The sequence below is a fragment of the Chelonia mydas genome, chromosome 4 (genome assembly GCF_015237465.2).
Source record: "Chelonia mydas isolate rCheMyd1 chromosome 4, rCheMyd1.pri.v2, whole genome shotgun sequence".
NCBI lineage: Eukaryota > Metazoa > Chordata > Testudines > Cheloniidae > Chelonia > Chelonia mydas.
The window spans coordinates 99,120,728-99,127,858 of NC_057852.1; the positions used below are offsets into that span (position 1 = coordinate 99,120,728).

The window sequence follows — 7,131 nt, forward strand, 5'->3', positions numbered from 1 at the left end:
GAACTGCAGAGATCGGGGCAGACAATCCCCATAAAACTGGTGGATATTCCAATACCTAGATTTACCAAAACAGCATAAAACAGTTTCTTTATTACCTTGCAACAAGTCCAAACACAGCTCCCTTAAAGTGATCCAGCTTCAGGCCTCCATCCAGGTACCCATGTCAAACATGATGAAAATTTCTCTAAATCTTATTTCGTCACATAAAAGAAAAGGTTCTACTAATCCCAAAGGATCAGACACATTACCTCCAAGGTTATTGAATACTCCAGATCTTATCCAAATACATGCTACAGCCAAATTTTTATTAACTAAACTAAACTTTATTAAAAAATAAGAGAGAGTATGGTTAAATGATCAATACACATACAGACATGAGTTCAATTCATTTAAGTGCAGATTCATAGCAGAGATGGTAAGCTTTGTAGTTGCAAAGAGTTCTTTTAGAAATAGTTCATAGGTTACAGTCCAATGTCCAAATCTCCTATTCAGGACATACCAGAATAACTGGGACCTCAGTCTTGTGACTCAAACTTCCCCCAATGAAGCCTAAACAGATCTGAAATGAACAGGATCAGGACCCAAGGGCCTTTTTATACAGTGTTCTAGCATCCACTTGACCACAGTCCTGGTTAAACAATAGGCTTTTGTTGTAACCTTTTGCTTTCTAAACAGCGCCAGTAATTAGTTACCCAAATTAACATTGTCTAATGGATAAATTGCCCTATTACAAACTTCAAAGAAACATAGACAATGACATTTTACCCAAGATTCAGCTAAATGTTAATATTCCCTTTTGATCTCTGAATCAATAGTTATAGTGACAGACAGGAACTGTCTGTTTATGGGTAGCATCTAAGATACACACAATTAGTATTACTTCTAACAATATAGGTTTGCATTTCAAAGTTCTAGTTTATTTAGCATGAATGGCTCCAATTATCATTCACATAGCTTTCTAACAGGACTTTAAAGGTGGGCTTTGGGTCATTCAGCCTGCAAGCTATTTAACCCTTTATAGCCATGCGTCACAGCTTCCAAAACAGAAACCCAGTAATAGTGGAGAATTTCAACTATCCCCATGAGTGGAAACGTTTGACCTCCAGATGGAATGCAGAGATAAAATTTCTAGACATCATAAATGAGTGCTTCTTGGAGCAGCTAATCCTACAACCCACAAAGGGAAAGGCAATTTTTTCTTTAGTTCTAAGTGACACGCAGGATCTGGTCCAAGAGGTGAATATAGCTGAACCACTCAGTAATAGCAACCATAATATAATTAAATTTAACATCCTTGTAGGGAGGAAAATACCAAAGAAAATCACAATACCATTAAACTTCAAAAAGAGGAACTACACAAAAATGAATAAAAGCTAGTTAAACAGAAATGAAAAGGAGCGGTCACAAGAGTGGAATGTCTGCAGGCAGCAGGAAAACTTTTTAAGAACACCAAAATAGAGACTCAAATCCTACACATAGCCCAAATTTAAAAAAAAAAAAAAGTGAGAAACAAAAGTATGCCACTGTGGCTAAACAGAGTAAAACAGGTGGTTAGAGGCAAAAAGACATCCTTTAAATATTGGCAGTCAGATCTTCCTAAGGAACAGAGAAAGGAGCATAAACTGTGGCAAGTCAAATGTAAAAGTATATTTAGACAGGCCAAAAAATAAAAAATTGAAGAGCATCTCGCAAAAGACAAACACTAATAGTAATTTACAACAGAAGCAGGAAGCCTGTCTAAGAGTCAGTGGGGCCACTGGATGATCCAAGATGATCAAAGATGACAAGGCTGTTGTGGAGAAGCTAATAGAATTCTTTGCATTGGTCTTCAGAGAAGGGCACTAAAAATTATTGAAGATATGGAACAACTTCCACCTGAGGAGAGATTAAAAAAACCTGAGTCTTTATTTGAAAACATGAGGGAGATTCACACATCTGAGTCACTCTTTTTAGGTGACAAAACTGAGGAACTATCCCAGATTGAAGTGGGAAGTCAATAGATGAGGTTTTGGAACTAACTGATAAATTAAACAGTAATAAGGCACCAGGACCAGATGGTGTTCAACCAAGAGCTCTGAAGGAACTCAGATGAAATTGCAGAACAGTGGTATCTAACCTATTGCTTAAATAAGCCTCTGTATCAGATTAATGCTGAGTTAAAAAAATCCTGTTTGAAGTAGAACATAGCTGGGAGACAAATATTCCAATTTTGCTATAAAGATCTCCAGTGATAGAGAATCCACCACAACCCTTTGGTAAATTGTTTGAATAGTTAATTACCCTCACTGTAAAAAACTTCTGCCTTATTTCTACTCTCAATTTGTTTAGCTTCAACTTCCAGCCATTGGATCCTGGTAGCTTTTTGTGTGCTAGATTAAAGAGCCCTCTGTTATCAAATGTATGTTCACCATGTAGGTACTTAGACTGATCACGTCACTCCTTCACCTTCTCTTTGTTAAGCTAAACAGATCAAGCTCCTTCAATCTGTCTAGAAGGCAGATTTTCCAATCCTTTAATCACTCTTGTGGCTCTTCTTAGAACGGTCTCTACTTTATCAACATCCTTCTTGAAGTATGGGTACTAAAACTGGATACAGTATTATCCAGTGCCAAATACAGAGGTAATATAACCTCTCTGCTCCTTCTCAAGATCCCCTTATTTATACATCCTCGGTCCTTTTGGCCATACTGGGAGCTCATGTTCAGTTGGTTATACACTAGGCTCCCCAAGTCCTTTTCAGAGTTACTACTTCCTGGGTAAAGTTAAAGATTCCTCTCAGGAGATGAATGGGGTGAGAGGATCCATACTGGGGACTGTCTAGGGGGACGGGCACACACCCACGCACCCACCCCCTGGCAGGAGTCTGAAAAAGTTGGGCCTTCCTAGATCCAGGGAATGGTAAGTTTTAGAAAGAGGCGAGCATATGAATAGCTGGATTTATTGTTTTAAGATCTGCTTTCTCTATAATACCTTTATTCTAAATAATTAATATTTTACTTTAAGATGGCTGTTTGGTTACTGGATACCATTGTCATTGTTCCTAGAAGGGACAGACGTGCAAGTCAGATAATCATGGTTAATTGTAGGGGATTGTAGTCCAGGGCTCAGTTGGAGAGTAAGAGAATAATGTAATTCTAGACCAGGAAAGAGGTGATGGCTTGAGGCCTGAGATGTGAGACGGGGTGCATTCAAAGAGACTAAGAGGGGTCAGAATTGGAGTTAGCCCAGTAACTGTGACAGGGAACAACTCAGTAGCAGCCTTTGCACTTCCCAGTTTCCTGTCTCAAAAACTGAGCCCATAACTAAAACAAAAAGCCTCCCTAGTAGTTAGAAAATGTTCTTTTAACTTTCTTGTTTTCATTTTCTTTGTTTGCTTGTTAATTCTTCTTGATACAGTCCAAGGCTGAGACAAAAGTAGAAATACTGTGAGAAAAGCTATTCTTGTATGTTTACAGAGCAATTTCTCCACTCAAGATCTGAGAAGGTTACATTTAATCAAACAAAGCTTTTGAGGGGCAATGTTACTAATAGCAACCAATAGAGTTGGTGCTGTGCTCCGATTAATTGAATTTTAATTCAAAATGTAAACAAAAATTGGATTTAAATGGAAAACAACAAGGAAGAGTAGCTTTATCTTTTTGTGACAGGGTTAGGACTCCCCACCGCAGTGCCTCCCACTGGCACATCTGGGAATTAGCTCTGTCCTCTGCAGGGCACCCTCTGCCAGTGGTGTCCCGTTCATCGTCTGCTCCCCGCTTGGTATCCGGACCCGTGTTGCTCCCTGCTTGGCAACATCCGCTTCTGGTCACTGTTCTCCGACAGTGCCCCTTTAGTCCATCCTCACCCCCTGCTTGGGGGGGCTGGGGGGGGGTTAACAGCAGTCTTCCCAGTTCAGTCCTGCCTCAGTGGCCAACTACAACCCCCAAAGGTCTAGCCCCTCTGCTCAAGGGCCAGCTGCAGTCTATCATGGCCATTCTTCCACAGCCAGGTGCTGTACAGGGGGGGGACCCAGCCCCACCCACTACTCTGGGTCCCAACCCAGGGACCCTCTAGTGGCAGCCTCTCCACCCTCCTTCTCTCCCCACATCTATCCATCCTCCCTGGGTCACTTCCCCTCTGACCCCTTGCACCCTCTAGGCCCTTCTGGTCAGGGCCCGCAGTCTGACAGGTATCGGGCTGGCACTCTCCTCTGCTCCCCTGAGCCTGTGCTGTCAAAGGTGCTGGTCTTCTTCACTGAGGAGACAGACCTTCCCCTTTAAAGGTCTGGAAAAGACTCACTGCTTAGCTCCTGGGCAGCCTTTATATAGGGCCTATCCTGGCCCTGATTGGCTGACTCTTTCCCTGCTCTGATTGGCTCTCCTCAGGCCTTCTCTGATTGGCTGCAGGTCTGTGCAGCCTCTCAGGCCTGGTTCAGCTCAATCTTGCTTGAGGGTGGGGCACCACCCCAACACACTTTTCACCCCAACACACTTTTCAACTTGGAAGATCAGAAAATGAGGACTAAATATCCCAATGTTTTAAAAATATGGTCTTTGTGATATTCTAATTGTGGACAAGTTCCTGTCATAATGAACTGAGCACCTACACCACCCAGGAAACATCAGCAAAAAACAAACAGTAAAGTGAATCCAAAGCAGGAATCAGAACGGAGACTCACACACAAAAAGGGAAGCACACCAACAAATGGTTAGATTGTGCCTTCTAGGCACAGCCTTGCATTGAAGGTCTGCAGGGGCCATGGACTGTAGCAGAAATCCAAGGAGGAATTTAGGCTGTTCAGTTCTGTTTGCTTGCTCCTTGGAAATTTTTGGCTGGAATTTTCAAAGTAGCTTAAGAGAGTGAGGCACCCAGTTTCCATGACATTTTGTCTCTTAACTGCCTCAGGTTCATTTGAAAATCCTAGCTATTACTCCTTAGGCTATGTCTACACTACCAAGTTAAGTCAACTTAAGTTATGTTGATGATCATCCACCATTGTAACTAAACCGCTTTTGCACATCCACACAATGCTCCTTGTGATGGTAGAGCACATCCACAGTTGGTGCTCTTGCATTGACAGAGAGAGCAGTGCACCGTGGGTAGCTATCCCGCTGTTCAACTCGCCACCATTTGTTGCTGGGTTTTCTGGGAAGGGTTTGCAGTGCCTCCTGGGGTGGACTCACCATCCCATGATGCAGTTTTCTTTGTCCCATCATTCCATGGGCTTCCAACTACATTTCATGCCACTTTTCGACAGCCCATATAGTTTGCACACCTGCCATCTCTGTCTCAAAACATGGATCAAAACTGCTCTCCAGTATATTGACGAGTGTTATGAACACAACATGGCTGATCCTGCAGTATTTTATGAGCTGTGCATCTGATAATGATTCCACGGTGTCTGCCCTGCTGTGTGACATGGAAAGAAACAATTCAGGATTGCTTTTAGCATTCACAGAGCAGCTGCAGTGGACTGCCAGTACTGGGCATGGGAAATAAACACTGAGTGGTGGGATAACATTGTTATGCAGGTACGGGATGATAAGCAGTGGCTGCAGAACTTTTGGATGCACAAAGCCACCTTCCTGGAACTGTGCGCAGTGCTACCCCTGCCCTCCAGTGCAAGGACACCAAAATGAGAGCTGCCCTAATGGTGGAGAAGGAGATGGTGATCACTGTGTGGAAACTGGGATCCCCAGATTGCTATTGGTCAGTTGTGAATCAGTTTGGAGTTGAGGTTGTAGTGATGCAAGTGGGCAGGGCCAGCTACAAAGGACTGTGACTCCGGGGAATGTGTGGGAAACAGTGGATGGCTTAGCGCCAATGGGATTTCCAAACCATGGTGGTGTAACTTTTGCGTGGGCTTCATTGCCCTTCTCCAGTGCCTAAAAAACCCCAACTCCCATAGAAAAGTAGCTGGAGACCCAGAGTTCAGTCTCTAAGGATTTTCAGCAAGGATTGCACAGGGTCAACTTCTCCACATTCAAGTCCCAAAAGGAACTAAAGAAATGAATTTAATTTAATTAAATAACTTTATAAAATCTTATGATAAAGAAAGAAATCTAATTTTACAGCATAACATGGTTATTGTATAATCCACAGACGTTATCTTCACAGTTATACATAACCATAAATAAAGAAAACAAATTAAAATTTGAACAGTTCAGTCCCCACAGAAATACAATGAGAAGAAACGGAAAGTTCCCAAAAGCTTATGTTTAGTTCACTTAAGTCTCAGTTAGAATTTTCGATCACCAAATCTATACAGTCTGCTGAGTCTAAAACAATATCTTCCGTCCACTTGCTTGTAGGATGTAGCAAGTTGGAATCCATGCAGACTTTTCCTCTGCTGAAATCACTACTAGCTGACTGCTAACTGATTAACCAATCACTCAGTTAAGTCACAAGTGTATAGATTTAAAGAAAACCCTGTTACAAGAAAATACAAACCTGAGAATAGCAAAATATAAATGACTCTTTCCCCATTACTACGTTTAAAGAAAAGTTGGTGAATCAGATTAGTTGAGACAATTTAACGAGAACAGTTTGGCTAAAATCAAAACAACATTCAAAGCATACAATTAAAGTAGAAGTTATTTTTCCCCCCCAATTTCCCCTGGCTATAATTAACATTGTCCATGCTTCTCTTTTAGAAGGTTAACAATATCACTAACCTGCTGCAAAACGCTTCATGGTTAGGGACAACAGCCTGCTTTCTGCTCCTGGGCTCAGCTTCTCCCAATTCACACAGGGCACGTGGCCCCCTGCAAAGCAGCTGTCCTGACTGCTTGCCCTCATGGAGTCTGACCCCAGCCACAGGTAGCCTATTGGAGCATACCCAAAAATACCACACCCAATTCCAGAAGCTTCTGGATGTGGAGTGCTTAATCTGCCTAGCAACAATGACCCAGACACAACTCACTCATACCTTTCCCCAATGGGTCTCTTAAAGAGATATCTCTCTATTAGACACATGGCTTACACAGGGGCAATAGATGGTACACACATCCCCATTTTGGTGCCAGAATACCTTGCGATGGAGTACATCAACAGAAATGGCTACTTTTCTATGGTACTGCAAGCTCTGTTGGATCACTGGGGTCATTTCACTGACATTAACGTACGGTGGTCAAGGGAAGGTGTATGATGCAT

General features: G+C 42.3%; 1 long non-coding RNA gene across 1 annotated transcript in view; it reads right to left on the reverse strand.

The window, feature by feature from the left end:
- Window positions 1–6,903, reverse strand: part of LOC122465363 — a 28,900-nt gene extending 21,997 nt beyond the window's left edge. Inside the window, exon 1 of the long non-coding RNA XR_006290151.1 lies at window positions 6,654–6,903. This is a non-coding gene — a long non-coding RNA (uncharacterized LOC122465363). The remainder of the gene's footprint in view (window positions 1–6,653) is intronic.
- Window positions 6,904–7,131: the final 228 nt, after the last annotated feature.